Source organism: Lycium ferocissimum, unplaced genomic scaffold, assembly GCF_029784015.1.
Source record: "Lycium ferocissimum isolate CSIRO_LF1 unplaced genomic scaffold, AGI_CSIRO_Lferr_CH_V1 ctg10924, whole genome shotgun sequence".
NCBI classification, from domain to species: Eukaryota; Viridiplantae; Streptophyta; class Magnoliopsida; order Solanales; family Solanaceae; genus Lycium; species Lycium ferocissimum.
Window position 1 is genome coordinate 9,917 of NW_026713560.1, and position 17,224 is coordinate 27,140.

Genomic DNA, 17,224 nt, shown 5'->3' on the forward strand with positions numbered 1-17,224 from the left:
GGGAAAGAATATTTTGAAACACGGGAACATGGACATTATTAGTGTAATAAGTGATAAATATCATGTATGGAGAATTTCAGAATATTTCGGGATTGAACAAATTGAAGAAAATAAGTTCGACGAAAATTTGAGAAACGCGGGATGGATTTTAGTTAACTTTGGAGGCGCATATCTCATAGTATATGTGGAGTTTTAAGGTGGTTCAAAGTCCTAAAATGAAGTTCGTCGAGTCTAGTTTGTAATGCAACAAACCGTTCATTGATAGGACATCGGAGTAGAGAATTATAGATGTTACAAACTGAGCGTCGACGCAGAAACAGCATTCCCGCGGACCGCTACTGTCTTGCCGCTACGGTATCGCTACGATCTTGCTACGACCTGTAGCTACGATAAAATCGACTTCAGCATTCCGTTTTAAGGGACAAAAATCTCATTTTTTTCAGCCAAAGTTCCAAAAATTCCCGGAAAATTCAGCACAAAAAGGGAGCAAATATACCTCACAAAATGAGAATTTTGAGTGAAATTTCAAGTAACGAAGTACCAATCGAAGTCCGGACAATGCATAGTCACGAATATAATTTCATTTGGAATTAGAGGAGCATGGGAACAAGAAAATGTTGAAGAACTAAGTGAAGAAGGTAAGTTTTAATCCTCTTTTCATATGTTATGGATGGTTTAAATGTGTTGTAGTGTGAGGAAATTGATGAAAAATCTTGAAATTTGTGTGTTGAAGGGCTGGCCGAAAATGGACTGTTTTGTTTGGCAAAGAATGAACAAATTTTATTTAGTATGTTTTGGTTGTTGTTGTATGGATTTTATGATGAAAATGATGGTTTAATGATTTAAATGGAAGTTGGAATCGTTTGTAGGTTGTGGGAGAAGCTAATGTAATTTTAATATAGTTTCTTGAATTTATGGGATTAATGTTGTTAAAGTATGGATTGTTAGTATGGTTTATGAATTTGGAAGAAAAGAAATGTGTTGTTGATGTTTTCTTGAACTTGGAGTGCTTCGGGTGGCATTTTGTATGTTGAGTGGGCTGATTTGAATAATTTGTGAATTGTCAGAAGTGTTCTTGAAATCTTGTTTGAATGATTTGGATTAGTACTTGGACATGTGATCGTCGATGTTGGTTCGAACATATGTAGTTGAATTGAATATAAAAAGAATGTCGTCGAATTATGTAGAAAGGAGTTATAAATGTTAGAATGCGTTTGAGATTGATTATTAATGTCGTTTAGATGGTTATTGGCATGGTTGTTGAATTTGGCCGAGTTGAATCTCGGGGTTGTTGCATTTATAGGGGAAGTGCTGCCCAAATTTACGTAAATAAAAGTAATGGCTTGGAATTGAATTCTTTGACGCTCATGGTTAATGTTCGATGCCTATTGATGTTGTTGTAGATTTTGAGAAGACAAGACTTACGTTTGGACTAGCCTAGGAAGCAAACCGGGTATGTGAAGCTTACCACTTCTTTTCTTTTGGCATGTCTTAGACGGGATTAAGGTATGACATGATTTGTGCCTCGGGGTAACTCCATTCTTAGGTTTTCGAGTATGGTTGTGATTCGTATTTGCTTTTGATGTTGGCATCCTTAGTATGGTTAGGTTGTGGTTCGTATGTCTTTGATATGATTGAGTTTGAAAAGTTGTGTAAACGGTTTTACTTTGAAAGGATCTTACGTCTAAAAATGTTCGTAACTTTCATGAACGGTATTGGATTGCTTTGAGCTCGTAAACGATTCTCATTCGTCTCTTGATATTCGTATCCTTAATGCGGTTGAGTTATGATTCTTATATCTTTTGTATGATTAAATTTTTAAGGTTTTCAAAAGAGTTTTGTTTTCAAAAAGAATTTTGTTTTTCAAAAAGAGATTTGTTCTGAACGAGTTCGAAACTACGAGCAGCCCGTAACTTTCAAGAAAAGAGCTCGGATCGCCTTGATTCCTTCGCAAATGATTTTATGACGAGTAAGGACTTTGATTCTTATAGGCGGGCCCGGATTGGGTTGACGCTCGTCCGTGGGTCCCGCGACTTTTCTATGTTGGTTATAATGACCTATTTTTGAAAAAGAACCAATATGACTATCTTTCCGACCCAAGTATGATTACTTATTTATCGGTTGAGTTTGAAATAAGGATTTTTATGCACATGATTTTGGTACGTAAATATGGTTTTTGAAATTCGAATTGATATGCTCCCAAGGGGGATTCGGAAGAAAATCTGATTTGACTACTGTTTCGGTTTCGAACCAATAGTTCGCTTTGGTTATTCGGTTGAGTTTGAAATGATGATTTGTATGATTATGGCTACTTACGATACGCTCGTGCGTTTTGTGTTACCTCTTTCACCGGATCCCGGGCGGTGGTATGTTATCGTACGCACTATGATATATTCGGTGTTATCTTGTGTTACGATTCTGAGCTCCTCGCTAGAGGGCCGGGTTCCGTTTATATTTGGTGTTATCTTGTGTTTGGCGTTATGATGTGTGATGGGGATACGGAGATTTAAAACGTACGGTGTTATCTTGTGTTGTGGCGCCGGATAGGGTGGCGACCACGTTACGTCGCCGGGTCCCACTTTGGACCGCGTATGATATGTGATGATGTATGATGATACGATGAGTTTGTTCACCGATGGTGGGGCAAACCCAGTGGTGGGGCAAACCCAATGATGAGGCAAAATTCCACATTGGTTTAGGCAAATCCCACATTGGTTTAGGCAAATCCCACATCGGTTAATGTTATCTCATATGACAGGTTATGATGTGTTTCGGTATGAGTATGATGATTATTTGCGTATGTCACTCGGTCCGTTATGGCTTGGGATACGATTTGTGTTTGAGATACAAGCCTTTGGTATTTGGTTATTGTGCTCACTTTCCGTACTTCTTACTACGGTTATGATCTTGGTTTTTGTATATTACGCTTTGCATACTCGGTACATATGTCGTCTTGGCCCCCTTTCTTCGGGGCTGCGTTTCATGCCACGCGGGTGTATTCGGATGAGTAGAGGATATTAGCAAGCGAGATGTTCAATTTGGATTGCGAGCTCGCTTTCTCCGGAGTGCTACCGAGTCGAGTATTTATGTTGTGAGAGTGTTTCATATTAGAGACTTTGCGAGACGAGTGTCGTGTGTATGAGATGTTCGTTTGTAAGCGGCTATGTAAGCATTTGTATCATTATGCATTGTGTTATGAATTTCATGTGTTTCTGATTTGTTATGGTTACGAGTTTTATTTGATTTGAAAAAGATGAAAAACATGTTTGATTTGTCGAAAGAAAAAAAAAAAAAAAAGGGGTTTTCCTTATGTGCTTATGTTATGCTTTGCGGGCCCAGTATGGCTATGAGTATTATGAGAGTCTGCGGGTTCGCTCGGCCCTAAGTAAGGGTCGGGTGCCCATCATGCCCTATCGGAAATTAGGGTGTGACACCTAGGGAGCGACCGAGGTATGTAAAGCTCACCCTTTCTTTATTTGGCATGTCTTAGATGTAAGGGAAATATCCTACGAGCCTCGGGGTAATTCTATTCTTGCGATCCGAGCGTGTTCACGACCTTTTATTCGTTTCTTAATATTACATTCATAATATAAGTCATGTTATGTTCCTTGTGTCCTTTGTATGATTAAATTGCAAGTGTTACCTGAAGAAGTTGTTTTTAAAAAGGATCCCGAAATTACGAACGACCATAACTTTCACAGAAGGGCTCGGATCGCCTCGATATGCTCGTAGGAGGTTCCGTAGCGCATGATGATCCTAGCTTCCATAGGCGGGCCCGGATCGATTTGGTACTTGTCCGTGGGCCCCGAGACATTTCTTTGTATAGTACTAAAGGTTGTTGGAAAGAACCTAACATGCTTTGTATTAGACTCCAAAGTATGACTATTTATTATTTGCCAAGTTTAAAAATAAGGATTGTTATGTATATGTTTCGACACGTGGTTGTGATTTCTAAAGTCGGTTTGACATGTTCGAGTGACGTCGAAAGGTATTTGATATAACTATTGTCCCGATTTCCAAATGATTGCTGCTTAATTTATTTTACTTCATCGAGTCTTTGGAATGATTTATGTGCATATAGTTTCTCACTACTACGCTCGTCAACTCGATATGTCATTCAGAGTCCGGGCCGGGTACGTATACGTGCACGATCTCGTTGCATTATTCACCGAGTCCCTCACTAGAGAGGGCGGGTGCATATATATACATATATATATGATGATATGATGATGTGATGACATGGGGATGGTGGCCGGGGATGGCATTTGATGATCACATTCATGAGTCCCCTCGCTCTAGAGGGCGGGTGCGCGCATATGCATATGATTACGTGATTACTATACATGATGTTTATATGGTTTTATTTACCGAGTCCCTCACTGGAGGGCCGGATATGCTATATGTACATAATGATTTGAGGATATGATATGGACATGCATGATATATGATTCACAGGCAAGTTTTGATTTTCCGATTACTATACTTACTTCGATATATTCCAGTTCGGTTATGGTTCTCTTTATTGTATTCCGTACTTTACATGCTCAGTACATATTCCGTACTGACCCCCTTTCTTCGGGGGCTGCGTTTCATGCCGCGCAGGTACAGATACTCGTCTGGGTGAGCCGCCAGCTTAGGATCTCTACTCAGCTATTTTGGAGAGCTCCCTTGTCCGGAGCCCAGACTTTGGTACAGACTCTTTTGTTCCATATGTATATATTCATTCAGGGTACGGTGGGGCCCTGTCCCGTCATATGGTTCTGTTATTACTGTTAGAGGCCTGTAGACATGAACGTGGGTTATGGGTAGCACTGTTCAGTTGTACTTGTGTTCTGTATATCCTCCGGTTATTTGTATGACTTATGTATATATATGTGCGCGGTGTCGTGCCTTTCTGTATGTATAAGTTCCTAATTTGCTTGCTATGATCTGAGTATTGTTGATAGGTGGGTACGAGTGCCTAGCTCGGGCACTAGTCACGGCCTACGGGGCTGGGTCGTGACAGTCCCGGAGCCTAGATTTTGGTACAGATCCTCTTATTGTATATATGTGTTTATCCAGGGGTACGGCGGGGCCTGATCCCCGTCATATATTCTTTTGTTGTCACTCTTAAGGTACGTAGATATATGTGTGGGTTGTATATAGTTACTTGTTCGGTTGTGTACGTATGACTTATATTTTGGGGCGTTCCCGTTCATAGTGGCGACCTTGTCGCTTGCGTATATATATGTTTTAGGATGTTGTGTGTAATGGCGAGCCTTGTCGGCTTGCGTAGATATATATATATATATATATATATATATATATTTTAGGAAACCGTGTGTTATGGTAGCCTTGTTGGCTCGTGTATGGCTGGGACGTTCCTATGTTATGACGGCCTGCGGCTTGTGTGCGATGTTATACGTTGATGTTTGTAACTCCCCAGAGACGGGTTGCGTGATATATATATATATATATATATATATATATATATATATATATATATATATATGCGACAGTTTTGAGACGACGTCTTGCCTTTTTATATATGAGTTCCTTATTATGCTAGTTGTGGATTGATTATAGTTAACAGGTGTGTATACGAGTGTCCAGCTCGGGCACTAGTCACGGCTTACGGGGCTGGGTCGTGACAAAAATGATGATGACGATGATGATGTTGAGGACATGTATGTACTCTTATGTATAAAAAATTATATATTAAAGTATGACTACTAAGAACACCGTGCTTATATGGCCGGGTATGATATCTAATCCCGCGCGCACTACTGCAGTTGGGTACGGATGACACTGAGCCTTGGTAGGGCCAGGTATGTATAACACCGAACCTTATCATGGTCGGGTATGTAAGACACCGAACCTCTATGGTCGGGTATGATACTACTACATGTTGTATGAAATGGAAGTTTCCCATTAGAAAAAGGGTAAGTAAATATGATGAACGTCCCTAGAGTTATAAATGACTCTTTCATTCCATGACTTTCCTATCTTATGTTATTTCTCATGCTTCCATTATGTTGTTGATTATGCTTTACATACTCAGTACGTTATTCGTACTAACGTCCTTTTGTTTGTGGATGTTGCGTTATGCCCGCAGGTGGACAGGGAGATAGACTTGACCCATAGACTGCTTGTTCAGAGACTGTATAGAGGAGCTCTATTTGATTCGGAGCTGCAGCCGTTGGTATTATTCTTTTGTGTATATGTATGGGCATGGCGGGGCCCTGTCCCGTCCTTATGATGATATTCATACTCTTCTTCGAGGCTCGTAGACAGTCATGTATAGTAGATGTCTTTTGCCTTGTCGGCTCATATTTTGGTATATTATTTTGTTAGCCTCGCTGGCTTGTGTATATATGTATGGGCATAGTTGTTGACGTTGATATATAAAAGTGCTTTAGCCGTTGGAAATGGTATTATTGAGGCATAGAATTGTTAATAGGCCATGTGGCTCACCTAGAGATGAATGTGAATGTACGATGAGAGGTGCCCAGTGGGTTAGCTCTGGTGATGTGCCGTGAATTTCGGCACATATTGTGTCTTTTTCACTAGAAGTGTTGCTTGTTTTTAAGTGTTTTTACATCGTTTCTTATGTTATTTTGCTTTTTTGTAGGGTTGGTTGGCTAAGGAACGGAAATGATAAGAAATGCTGAAAAAACGGACAACTTGGAGCAAAAGGACGGTCCGTAACTCGAGTTATGGACCGTAACGTGGTCCGTACCCTGAGAGGAAGATCCAGATACGTGCCGCTCAAAAGGACGGTCCGTAACTCATGTTACGGGCCGTAACGTGTACCGTAATCTGAAGGAAATTTCCAGTAAGAAGCCTAAGTATTGACATATGTTACGCCCAGAAGGACGGCCCGTAACGCAGGTTACGGGGCGTAACGTCATGGCGTAACACATTGGCCACTGAAGACTGAAGCCATGATCCGCTGGAAGATACGGATCGTAACCTGTGTTACGGTCCGTCGAAAGAAGTCGTAACGGTTGACCTAATATCAAGCTGACAAAGGACGGACCATAACCTGTGTTACGGTCTGTAACGATGCCGTGAAGGGTGTTTTTGTCCAGAACTTTGGAGCGATTTTTGGCCCTATAAATACTTAAAGCTAGGTTTTTAACAATTCATTCAGATGTTTTGGGGAGCATTAACTTTAAGCCTTGGATATTTGTGAAGTTGTTGGAGCATTTAAAGCATCAACTTCACCCTCATTCCACATTATACTAGTATTGTAAGTACATTATGTTAACTTTTAAGCTTTCTTTGTTAAACAAAATGATGAGTAGCTAATTTTAGTTCTAAGGTTGTGGACCCTATGATGGGTATTATGTGAATGGGTTTCTACTATTGATATATGCATAATGTTTGGTGGTATTTATTCAATCTTTATGTTTTACCGTTGGGTAATGATTGCAAGCATTAGCCTAAGCCATTATACTAACTTTTCTTGGGAAAGAGAGTTAGCATTGGTAAGATTGAATAACAATGACTCGGGGCGTTAGCCCTCGTTTAATAGACTAACTTAGGAATAAGAACAAGTCTAATTCGCATTATCGGTCGCTCTTCGATTTCAACTCTTTCGCATTTGGAAAAATCATAAAGAGGAAATACGGCCTAACTGTTGGGAAACATTAGGAAGTCCTTAAGAGATCGAGTGCAGACTCTTAGAACAACCATTAGAAGTATATGACATTGAAACCTGAAGTATAATATCTAATTAAAGCTGCGAACACAACCTTAGTCTCTCTCTTGCATTAATTACAATTCAAGTCAAAGTATTCATTTACATTACACAACAAATATTTCAAACTATTCGGAATAGGATTAAAGCCTTTAAAGACTAGTATCGCATACAATTAGTACCCTTTTCTCCATATTCCTGTGGGATTCGACCCCAACCTTGTTTGGGTTATTATATTTGATAACGATCGTTTTACGCCACTCATAGGTGTAATTTGAGCGTATCAAATTTTAGCGCTATCTTGCCGGGGAATACGGTTTTGAAATTACTGATTGTTGTGTACTTTTCTTTAAAACTTTTCTATTCCATCACACCTTGTTTGCTATTTTGGTGAACCAGGTGAACATGGCAGGAAGACATAATCGAAATCAAGGAAACCAAGGTGGGCTCCAAGTGACAAAATTGATAGTTCTATCTATCAGCTGCTGAAACTTGAAGGTTATTTCCGAAATTATTCGGAGGACTGTCCACTTCGACATTTGAAGAACTTCCTGCACGCATGTGCTCAACAATATCAAGGTGTTGTTTCTGCTGATGCACTTCGGTTACAGGTCTTCAAATATTCCTTGGCTGGCCAAGCAAGGGAATGGTATGAAAAGCTTCCCAGCAATTCTATTCACACCTGGAGCGAGCTAGCCAATACATTTATGAAGAAATGGTTTCCACCGAGCAAAAAGGCTGAACTTCGAGATAAGATCTTTGAGTTCAAACAGCTCCCGGGGGAACAATTATATTCGGCATAGGAGCGGTTCAAGTACTATCTAGCTCAATCTCCAACTCACGGGTTTTCGGATGCCGAGAAATTCTAAGAGCTTAGATACAATGAATCAGATACTGTCAATACTGCCGTGGGAGGATACTTCATGGACAAGTCATTTGTCAACATCACCTGTTTGCTTGATAAACTCACCACCCATAATCAAGCTTGGCATTCAACTGATAATGAGAGTCTCTCTTATGGTAGTCCGTCATTAGCTGTTGTTGCAAAAGAAAACCACTAGAGGAATCATGCCTTTGCTCAATTGCAAATCACGATGGATCTGTTATCAAAGAAGTTGGCAGAAAAAGATGCACTAGGGGTAAATCTTTGTTGAGGAGTTACCACCTCATCCACAGGGGATGGATCAAGTCCCTAAGGGGATGTACCAAGATGGGCAACAACATTATGAAGATGCTAATTATGTCAACAACTCCCAAGGGGGTTATCAAAGGCAAAATTATCAAGGTCCGGGCCATCACCCATGGCAAAAGCCTCAACACCAATTGAAAGGGAACAACTATAGCAGAAATGATCAGGGAAATCCAAATCAGGGAATTACAATAACAACAATTATGGAAACAAGAGCTCTAACCCTTACATTCTACCGAGGGGCAAGCATCGAATTCCCAACAGTGGAGAGACAATTCAGCTAGCAACTCTGCTAGCAATGCTTAATGATTACAGAGGAGCTGAAAAGTATGATGCAGAAAATGCTAATGAACCAGGACAGAACTAAAAGTACAATAAAGGGAATGTCTCAGGTCCAACTATCTCATTCAGCTGCCATTCAGAAGCTTGAATTGCAATTCAGAGACCTTTCCAGAGAAGTGCATACTCCTCAATGTGGACAACTACCAAGTGATACCGTTCCAAATCCAAAAGGTGGTGGGGTGAACTTTGTGTAGCATGTAGCTGCTATTAGCACCCGAAGTGGAAAAATACTTCAAGGTGCTGATAAAAAGGTGATTGATCTTGAGCCAATTGTTGAAGAAGAGACACAACCTAATGTGTCTGATGTTATTGTGGAGGAAGAAATAGAGGAGGAAGTCCCTATTATAGCTGAAGAGGAACAAAATCTTGAAAATCTTAAGGCACAAGGAGAAAAACATGAAAAGGGGAAGGCAAAACTTTTACGGCGCTCTATTCCCTTTGACTCAATTGTTCAAATCTTCGCTGCCTTTTCCTCAAAGGCTAGTGAGAAAAACAGAAGATGACAAGTGTTTGCGATTTTATGATCAACTTAAGCAATTGACGATGAACATTCCTTTCATGGACGCTCGTCCAAGATATGCACAGGTTTGCTAAGTATTTGAAGGATCTCTTAACAAAGAAGAAGAAGCCATTGAAACACGACACTGTGGGTATCACTCATCGCGTCAGTGCTATTATTTCCAAGACCACAGTGCAAAAAAGGGAAGATCCTGGAGCATTCACCATACCATGCATCATAGGGTAGCAGGATTTTTCCAAGGCTTTGTGTGATAATGGGGCTAACATAAATCTTATGCCCCTTGAGATTTTCAAGAGATCAGGATTAGGGATGCCAAGGCCCACTACCATGAGATTGCAGATGGCTGACAGATCGATCAAAAGGCTAGTTGGGGTAGTTGATGATGTTCTTGTTCAAATTGGGGAATTCCTACTGCCGGCAGATTTCGTGATTCTTGACTGTGCTGTTGATCAAGAAATTTCTATTATTCGGAGAGACCTTTTCCTTACTACAGGGAGGGCTGCGGATTCAAAAAAGAATGAAATCAAGTTAGGGTTAATGATGAGAAGGTGACTTTTCACGCCAGCAAGGGTATGAAATTGCCTAGTCTTTATCAAAGTATTTCAGTCATTAATTCTTTTGATGTGGTGGATGAAGCAGTAGAATTCAAGATGAAAGAAGAATGCTTGGGTGAAGCATTATTAGCCATCTTGGTCAATTTTGATGCAGAAGAAATGGAGGGATATATTGAGACGGTGAACTCACTCACCGTGCAGGGTCTTACTCTTATGAGCCCAAGAAATTGTCACTTGATCTAGAGAAGCGAACAACTCCTCCAGCAAAACTTTCAATTATTGAGCGGCCGAAGTTGGAGCTCAAGCAACTTTCATCCCATCTTAGATATGAGTTTTTTGGAGCAAATGCTACTCGCGCTCATTGTGTCATCAACTTCGAATGAGGGCCAAACTCAAAGACTCATCGAGTTTTGAGGAAACATTTGGAGAGGTTTGGGTTGGACTATTGCGTACATCCTGGGATTCACTCTGAATTGATGAGAAGACCGACCCGGTTGGAAGACGAAAGTTCACCAAGTGTTGAGCATCGCAGAAGATTGAATCCACCGATGCAAGAGGTGGTAAAGAAAGAGATCATTAAGTGGCTAGATCTTTGGGGTGGTTTACCCGATTGCCAATAGTCCATGGGCAAGTCCAGTCCAATGTGTGCCAAAGAAGGGGGGCATCACTGTTGTCCCTAATTCTAAAAATGAGTTGATTCCTACAAGAACTGTCACCGGTTGGAGGGTTTGTATGGACTACAGAAAGTTGAACACTGCATCTTGCAAGGATCATTTCCCTATGCCTTTTATTGATCAAATGCTTGATCGGCTAGGCAATGAAGGTCTTATTATTGTTTCTTGGATGGGTACTCGGTTACAACCAAATGAACATTGCATTGGAAGACCAAGAAAAGACTACTTTCACTTGTCCCTATGGGACATTCGCTTTCACCTAATGCCATTTGGTCTTTGCAATGCCCGGCTACTTTCCGGCCCGATGCATGATGTCCATATTCTCTGACATGGTTGAAAATTTTCTTGAAGTCTTCATGGATGATTTCTCTATGGTGGGAGATTCATTCGATGAATGTTTAGACCATCTTGATCGGGTGCTACAAAGGTGTGAGGAGACAAACCTCGTTCTCAACTGGGAAAAGCATCATTTTATGGTAAAAGAGGGAATTGCCCTTGGGCATAAGATTTTCGAAAGGGGGATTGAAGTTGACCAAGCCAAAATCGATGTGATTTCAAAACTCCCTCCACCCATCTCAGTAAAAGGGGTTCGGAGTTTCTTGGGGCACGTAGAATTCTATAGAAGATTTATCAAAGACTTCTCCAAAATTGTAAATCCAATATGCAAACTTTTGGAAAAGAAGTCCAAATTCAATTTTGATGAGAAGTGCTTCAAGGCGTTTGACGAGTTGAAGTTAAAATTGACCTCAGCCCTATTGTTATATCCTCGGATTGGTCTTTACCTTTTGAATTGATGTGTGATGCCAGTGGTCTTGCAATTGGCGCTGTGCTTGGTCAGTCGTGACTTCAACAAAATCTTGCACCCAATTTATTATGCAAGCAAAACACTAAATGGAGCTCAAATGAACTATACAGTAACAAAGCAGGAGTTACTTGCTATTGTTTATGCCTTTGAAAAGTTCCGGGCTTATTTATTGGGTGCCAAGGTAGTGGTTCACACTGACCATGCGCCACGGCAGTACTTAATGGCTAAAAAGGATGTTAAGCCACGGTTGATAAGATGGGTGTTGTTGCTACAAGAATTTGACTTTGAAGTCAAAGACCGAAAAGGGTCAGAAAATCAAGTAGCTGACCATCTCTCTAGACTTGAAGTAGCAGGGAAACCGATTGATATGCTGGATATTGATGACACTTTTCCGAATGAAAGAGTCTTGGCAGTCTCCAGTGATGTGGTACCATGGTATGCCGACATTGCCAATTATTTGGTAACCGGGCATTGTTCACGAGAAGATTTGAAGGCATATCAAAAGAAGAAATTCTTGAGAGATTCACAGATATTTGGATGAGCCTTACTTATTCAAAACTTGTGCACAATATGATCAGAAGATGTGTGGCTGAATCTGAGGTGATGGATATTTTGAAGGCTTGTCATGATTCTCCGGTTGGTGGGCATCATAGTGGAAATAGAACTACAGCCAAGGTGCTAGAGTGTGGCTACTATTGGCCAGCCATCTATCGTGATGCGAATATGTTGGCACGTTCTTGTGATAAATGCCAGCGGCAAGGCACAATAGGTCGGAAGCATGAAACACCGATGAATTTTGTGCTTGAGGTGGAGCTCTTTGATGTGTGGGGCATTGATTTTACGAGGCCCACTGTGAGCTCATATGGCCTTATATATATTCTTGCGGTGGATTATGTCTCCAAGTGGGTGGAGGCGGTGGCCTTGCCTAACAATGATGGGAGGAAAGTCATTGTCTTTCTAAAGAAGAACATATTTACTAGATTTGGCACTCCTAGAGCCATTATTAGTGATGGTGGTTCTCATTTCTGCAACAAACCATTCGCTGATCTTCTTGAAAACTGTGGCGTGCATCACAGGGTTGCCACTCCATATCATCCTCGGAACAGTGGTCGGGTTGAAGTCTCCAACAGAGCGATAAGAGTATCTTGGCAAAAGGACCGTCAATGTGAATCACATCGACTGGTCTAAAAAGTTGGATGATGCTCTATGGGCATATCGCACAGCGTTCAAAACGCCTATTGGGACTTCACCGTATAAGTTGGTATTTGGGAAGGCATGTCATTTGCCTATTAAGCTTGAGCATAAGGCCCTTTGGGCATTGAAAAAGCTGAACATGGATTGGCATGAAACAACCAAGCTGAGGTTGTTTCAAATCAATGAGATGGATGAATTTAGGTACAACGCCTATGAAAGTGCAACGTTGTACAAGGAAAAGATGAAATACTACCATGACTCGAAGATCCTCAAAAGGGATTTTCAGCCAAAGGACTTGGTCCGTTGTACAATTCGCGCCTAAAGTTCTTTCTGAAAGGAGCTAAAGTCTCGATGGTCCGGTCGGTTTGAAATTGTAAGTGTTTCCCCAAATGGAAGTGTCATTGAGGCGAAAAGGGATGGCACTCGGACTTTAAAGTGAATACCCAAAGAGTGAAACACTATCAGTGATGCATTGATGATGGTAAAGTGGTTGATCGGTATCGTTTGAAACACGATTCCTGAACTGAAAATTAAGGTATCACGTTGAGCCGTGACGTTAAACCAAGCGCTGTGTGGGAGGAAACCAACATTTACTGCTTTATGAGTACTTTAAATATCATATTTCCTTTGTTTTCTTTTATGTTTTTGGTGTTTGCTGATGTGTTAGGATTCTGATGACAGAAGAGGCCAAAAGAAAGTAAGTGCTAAAGTTTGCAATGAAAGGGCGCTCCACGTTACGCCCCGTAACTTATGTTACGGTTCGTATAATGGAGCGTAACAAGATAAAAAAATGTAGAAATCACTGAAGGATGAGGGACAAGTGTTACGGTCTGAGTTACGGACCGTCGATTCGCGTTACAGACCGTAACGCATGAGAGTAACATTGACAGAAATCTAGGCAACCACTGGAAAATTTGCACCCGTTATGCCAGGTATTACGGACAGTAACACGAGTTACGGGTACGTATTTATTTGCGGTTGTCATTAATGAAACATAAAACGGGGTCGTTTGGGTAGACCGTAACACGAGTTACGGCTCGTACCTTGGGTTACGGTCCGTAACTCGAAGCGTAACGGTCGGGAACGTTTAAATACATCACCCGACGGTTACATTCCAATTCAAACGACACCTTTCCCTCTTTTTAACTCCCCCTCTCCCTCATAACTCCCCTCATCCTCTCTTCCTCTCTCCCTAACCATCTCTCCACTATTACCCTACCATCGCTGTTGATTTGTTCTCGTGAAGTCCATCACTGTTTTGGTTTAGTCTCAAGTTTTTCATCCAATTTTCGTCCACGATCAGGTATGACAATGTGTTGACTCTCTCTAGTCTTCCATCGATCGATAGGATTGGTATGATCTTCCATGATTAAATTCGTATACCATGCAATATACTTCTGATTTTGAATGATTTTGAATCCCCATTGAATAATTGCACGGGATTTGACAAAGGTGGGGGGTTGGGTTTGGTATGATTGTTGTTTGAGAGACTCGTGGGCACAAGGACATTGTTTCCCACTGAGTCGGAGGGCATCCCGATTGAAAGTTTCATTTGTGAAACTACTAAATTGGTTTGCCCGCCAACTGTTCGATAAAAGGTTTCAAAGAAAACTTGGATAAAACCGAGTGAAGTCTGAGTAACCCGAGGTATGTGAGGAGATCAACTGGTGTTTTATACCATACCCAAAGGAGCATAAAGTTAAAAATCTTGGCCTCGTGCTTAAACGAAAAAGTTTGGCTACGCTGAGAATCTGTGCAATGTTGCCCGACGTTCAGTGTTCCGGGCCATAACGTGTGTTACCGACCGTAACACCCCATCGTAACACTTATGATTTCCCTGAAAACTTTTTGTAAATTTGGGTGACGTTATGGTAAGGTGTTACGGAGCGTAACACGTTTGACGGACCGTAACATCATACCGTAACACCTATGATTTCCATAAAACTTTCTGGAAATTTGGGTCACGTTACGGTAAGATGTTACGAACCGTAAGACGTTTGACGGTACGTCGAACGTGTTACTCTCCCGGTGTTATAAATGAATAAAATGAGTTACGGTTGAAGATACGGCCCGTAACACCGTCAATGATCCGTCGACCGTGTTACGGTACATGAGCTAATTGGAGTCCTGAACTTCAACCAATAAGTTGTATAATTGAAAAGCTTCTTGTGTATCATAGCTAACTTTGCCTTCACCAGGTATGGGTAACCCAAGGCAAGGAAAGAAGGTTGCCCAAGGTTGCCGGCGAGAGGAAAAGGTCGCGGTAAGCAACGTAACCTCACGGTTGCGCGATGAAGATCAACTCAAAGGCACAAGGGCTATAAAGAAGCCCGCTGCACCTAGCAGGCCAGCCTCATCATCCGAAAGTTCCTCCTCGTCTGATGAGGAGGGTTCTTCTAGTTCGTCGAGCCATAGTAGACCCAGAGAGGCTGTCACACCACCACACCGGCCACAACCACCCATTAGACAGCCTACTGCGGAGGAGCGCGAACAAGAGCGCGAACAGGAAAGAAGAGAGACTGACATCCGGATGAGAGCTGTGTATGAGCAGGACCTCTGGTTTTCTGTGGAGGGGTCTAAAGAATTGTACAACAACGGTTGTGAGCTAGCAAAGCATGAGGGGCAAGGCCCAAAGAGAAGTATTTTTGAGGAACGAAACGTCAGCTTCGATGGTCTCGATGGGTATCTGGGCATACGTGACACTCTCCGCTTCCACAAGTTAGAGTTTTTGAAAAACCCTGTGGGGTCCTACATCCCGGCTCTTGTTCGGGAATTCTACGCTTCTTATGGGGCTGCTGTATTCAAAGCACAGAAAAAAGGGTAGCGCGCAACTCAAGTGCCAGCCATGAATGAGGTAGTAGTGCGCAAAAAGAAGATTGATGTTTCTCCGATGGCCATCAATAAAGTACTATTCAGGGAGGATTACAATGCGCCTACAGCGGCGGAAGAAGGAGAGTTTGTCTATAAAATTTCACAGAAAGATACAGTCCCGGTCAGAAAATAGGTGGCCTCAGTGATTGCACGGTCGGCAGATCCCGAATGGGCAATAGTGCCAAAGTTGACAGCCACTACGAGGATTTGGAAAAACACCCTCACACCTGAGGTAAAGTTTTGGTGACAGATTGTTCTGTACTCCGGTTGGGTCTATAATTATGAAGTAGCTTTTATGCCTTGCGTAAAAGTGAACCGTAACAGATGGCGCCTCCGCTGGGGATTTCAAATAGGTTCTTACCATAAGGATTTCAATACGTGTGGCTTTATTTGTAATTATTTTCTTAAGTGTAATTATTTGCTTAAGTGTTTAATTTATTGTATATATAACTGTCAAGGCATGCATATCATAATACTCCCCAAAAGGCAAAAATTGACTGGTTTCAAAGGCGATTACGCGGGCTCATGGTCGATCCTTCACTAAATAACGAAATATTGCTCGCGAGTGAAGGAGCAATACGTCAAGAGTCGACGACATGCATCGACCTCATTAAAATTAACATTTTTTCTGTGAACGCAGGTTCCCCAGTGTCGTCAGGAGGATGACAACTTATTTTTTCTAACCCGTTTGTTCATGATGAAAGACAGGAAGTGTCACGCCGCAAAACCCACCCTAGACGTGACCGGCATCCGGTGTCCTGAACAACCTCGGAAGAACCTAAACAATGCAATAATAACACTTGGACCCGCCAGGTTCAATATTCGCCTCCAACAGTTTAAAAAATAAATGTAACAAATCATGAATATATGAATTAAATCAGCGAAAGTCTTTATTCATCTAATACTTAGTCAAACGTAGTAACGTGCTCGAGAGTTAATCAATTGCTTGAGAGTTAATCAATAACTCAACAACTACCCACAAGAATGTATACTATGGAGCTTCTAAGAAAAAGGAATAATAGTTTGACTCATCGGGACGCAGTCCGAAAAACTAATAATGAATAAACAAATAAATAAGGTGTCCCACGAATGAACGTGTGGGCTCACCAAGCAGCAACAGCAAGTCCTTCCTAAGCGCCTGAAGTGTTAAGAACCTGCTCTTCTCCATTACCTAACATACCATCAAAAACAACAATGGTATGCCTGAGTACTTCGTACTCAGTGAGTGCCTCGGGGACAATAGGTAATACGAAAATAAAATATAATAATACATAAAGAAATCAGTTCTGAAAAGATAGTATAAAACAGTTATTCCACTTTGTGCTTCTTAATATGATTTGTTAAAACTTTACAAAGTCAAGTTTCAAAATCCCGCTTTCAATTATGCTTTAAAT

General features: G+C 41.3%; 1 non-coding gene across 1 annotated transcript; it reads right to left on the bottom strand.

Moving 5' to 3' along the window:
- Positions 1-8,422: 8,422 nt before the first annotated feature.
- LOC132041613 (small nucleolar RNA R71) lies at positions 8,423-8,528 on the bottom strand. The gene has a single exon (XR_009411171.1). It is a non-coding gene; the product is annotated as a small nucleolar RNA R71 (small nucleolar RNA).
- Positions 8,529-17,224: the final 8,696 nt, after the last annotated feature.